Source organism: Hordeum vulgare, chromosome 4H (assembly GCF_904849725.1).
Source record: "Hordeum vulgare subsp. vulgare chromosome 4H, MorexV3_pseudomolecules_assembly, whole genome shotgun sequence".
Taxonomy (NCBI): domain Eukaryota; kingdom Viridiplantae; phylum Streptophyta; class Magnoliopsida; order Poales; family Poaceae; genus Hordeum; species Hordeum vulgare.
The window spans coordinates 522,841,914-522,845,865 of record NC_058521.1 but is presented as its reverse complement, the minus strand read 5'-3'; positions in this window follow the sequence as shown (position 1 = coordinate 522,845,865).

Below are 3,952 nucleotides of genomic sequence, written 5' to 3'. Positions count from 1 at the left end.
TAGAGGAAAAACCGTGGAGGTATGTGGTCGGGCTGCGGTGGAAAAGTCGTCCCAAATCAGCCCTAAAACCTCCGTATATATAGGTGGGAGAGGGGGAGCCTTGCCTTGGGGCTCAAGGAGCCCCAACGGGGTCGGCCGAGCCAAGGGGGGAAGGTCTCCCCCCCAAACCGAGTCCTACTTGGTTTGGTGGGTGGAGTCCTTCCCACCTCCTCCTTTTTTTTTCTTTTCTCTTTGATTTTCTTCCTACGGCGCATAGGGCCTTCTTGGGCTGTCCCACCAGACCACTAAGGGCTGGTGTGCCACCCCCAAGGCCTATGGGCTTCCCCGGGGTTGGTTGCCCCCCCCCCCCCCCCCGGTGAATTCCCGGAACCCATTCGTCATTCCCGGTACATTCCCGGTAACTCCGAAAACCTTCCGGTAATCAAATGAGGTCATCCTATATATCAATCTTCGTTTCCGGACCATTCCGGAAACCCTCGTGACGTCCGTGATCTCATCCGGGACTCCGAACAACATTCAGTAACCAACCATATAACTCAAATACGCATAAAACAACGTCGAACCTTAAGTGTGCAGACCCTGCGGGTTCGAGAACTATGTAGACATGACCCGAGAGACTCCTCGGTCAATATCCAATAGCGGGAACTAGATGCCCATATTGATCCTACATATTCTACGAAGATCTTATCGTTTGAACCTCAGTGCCAAGGATTCATATAATCATGTATGTCATTCCCTTTGTCCTTCGGTATATTACTTGCCCGAAATTCGATCGTCAATATCCGCATACCTATTTCAATCTCGTTTACCGGCAAGTCTCTTTACTCGTTCCGTAATACAAGATCCCGCAACTTACACTAAGTCACATTGCTTGCAAGGCTTGTCTGTGATGTTGTATTACTGAGTGGGCCCTGAGATACCTCTCCGTCACAAGGAGTGACAAATCCCAGTCTCGATCCATACTAACTCAACTAAAACCTTCGGAGATACCTGTAGAGCATCTTTATAGTCACCCAGTTACATTGCGATGTTTGATACACACAAAGTATTCCTCCGGTGTCAGTGAGTTATATGATCTCATGGTCATAGGAACAAATACTTGACACGCAGAAAACAGTAGCAACAAAATGACACGATCAACATGCTACGTCTATTAGTTTGGGTCTAGTCCATCACATGATTCTCCTAATGATGTGATCCCGTTATCAGGTAACAACACTTGCCTATGGCCAGGAAACCTTGGCCATCTTTGATCAACGAGCTAGTCAACTAGAGGCTTACTGGGGATAGTGTTTTGTCTATGTATCCGCACAAGTATTGTGTTTCCAATCAATACAATTATAGCATGGATAATAAACGATTATCATGAACAAAGAAATATAATAATAACTAATTTATTATTGCCTCTAGGGCATATTTCCAACAGTCTCCCACTTGCACTAGAGTCAATAATCTAGTTCACATCACCATGTGATTCCAACGAATCCAACACCCATGTAGTTATGGGGTCTGATCACGTCTTGCTCATGAGAGAGGTTTTAGTCAAAGATTCTGAAATTTTCAGATCCGTGTGTTCTTTACAAATCTTTATGTCATCTTATAGATGCTGCTACTATGTGCTATTCGGAAATACTCCAAATATCTACTCTACTATACGAATCCGTTTCACTACTCATAGTTATTCGGATTAGTGTCAAAGCTTACATCGATGTAACCCTTTACGACGAACTCTTTAACCACCTCCATAATCGAGAAAAATTCCTTAGTCCATCATTTACTAGGGATAAATTTTGACCGCTGCTAGTGATTCAATCATGGATCACTCTCTGTACCTCTCAACAGACTTGCTGCAAGGCACACATCAGGTGCGGTACTCAGCATGGCATACTTTAGAGTCTACGGCTAATGCATAGAAGACGACCTTCGTCTATTCTCTTTATTCTTCCGTGGTCGGGTTTTGAGTCTTACTCAAATTCACACCTTACAACGCAACCAAGAACTCCTTCTTTGCTGATCCATTTTGAACTCCTTCAAAACTTGTCAAGGCATGCATCTTGTTGAAACTTCCATTAAGCGCTTTCGATCTCTCTCCATAGATCTTTGATGCTCAACATTCAAGTAGCTCAATCCAGGTATTCCTTTGAAAACTCCTTTCAAACAACCTTGTATGCTTTACAGAAATTCTACATTACTTCTGATCCACAATATGTCAACCACATATACTTATCAGAAATTCTATGGTGCTCCCACTCACTTCTTTGGAAATACAAGTTTCTCATAAACCTTGTACAAACCCAAAATCCTTGATCATCTCATCAAAGTGTATATTCCAACTCCGAGATGCTTGCACCAGTCCATTTAAGGATCGCTGGAGCTTGCATACTTGCTAGTATCTTTAGGATCGACAAAACCTCATGGTTGTATCTCATACAATGTTTGCTCAAGGAAACCGTTGAGGAAACAATGTTTTGACATCCTACATGCAATATTTCATAAATAATGCAGCAACTACTAACATAATTCCAACATACTTTTAGCATCGCTACGAGTGAGAAAGTCTCATCATAGTCAACTGTTTGATCTTAACGGAAACATCTTTGCGACAAGTCGAGCTTTTCTTAATAGTGACTTATCACTATCATCGTCTATCTTCCTTTTAAAGATCCATCTTTACTCAATAGTCCTATGACCATCAAGTAGTTCTTCCAAAATCTACACTTTGTTTTCATACATGGATCCTCTCTCGAATTTCATGGCTTCCAGCCATTTGTCGGAATCTGGGCCCACCATTGCTTTCTCCATAACTCGTAGGTTCACTGTTGCTCAACAACATGACCTCCAAGACAGGGTTACCGTACCACTCTGTAGTAGTACGCGACCTTGTCAACCTACGAGGCTTGTAGTAACTTGATCTGATGCTCGATGATCACCATCATCATCTTTCACTTCAATTGGTGTAGGCGCCACAGGAACAACTTCCTACGCCCTGCTACACACTGGTTGAAGTGATGGTTCAATAACCTCATCAAGTTCTACCACCCTCCCACTTAATTCTTTCGAGAGAAACCTTTCCTTGAGAAAGGATCCATTTTAGAAACAAACACTTTGCTTTTGGATCTGAGATAGGAGATGTACCCAACTGTTTTGGATATCCTATGAAGATGCATTTATCCGCTTTGGGTTCGAGCTTATCAGACTGAAACTTTTTCACATAAGTGTCGAAACCCCAAACTTTCAAGAAACGACAGTTTAGATTTCTCTAAACCTCAGTCTATATTGTGTCATCTCAATGGAAATACGTGGTGCCCTATTTAAAGTGAATGCGGTTGTCTCTAATGCTTAACCCATAAACGATAGTGGTAATTCGATAAGAGACATCACAGCATGCACCATACCAAATAGTGTGTGGCTATGACGTTCAGACACATCATCACACTATGATGTTCTAGGTGGCATGAACTGCGAAACAATTTCCACATTGTCTTAACTGCGTACCAAAACTCGTAACTCAGATATTCATTTCTATGATCATATCATAGACAGTTTATCCTCTTGTTATGACGAACTTCACTCCGAAACAGAATTGAACTTTTCAATATTTCAGACTTGTGAATCATTAAGTAAATACTCTTGTATCTACTCAAATCGTCATTGAAGTAAGAACATAATGATATCCACTGCGTGCCTCAGCACCCATTGGACTGCATACATCAAAATGTATCACTTCCAACAAGTCACTATCTTATTTCATCTCAATGAAAACAAGGCCTTGCTCATGTGGTATGATTTGCATGTCACGAGTGATTCAAAATCAAGTGAGTATAAAGATCCATCAGCATGGAGCCTCTTCATGCAATTTATACCAACATGACTCAAGCGGCAGTGCCACAAGTAAGTGGTACTATCATCATTACCTCGTATCTTTTGGCACCAATATCATGAACATGTGTAA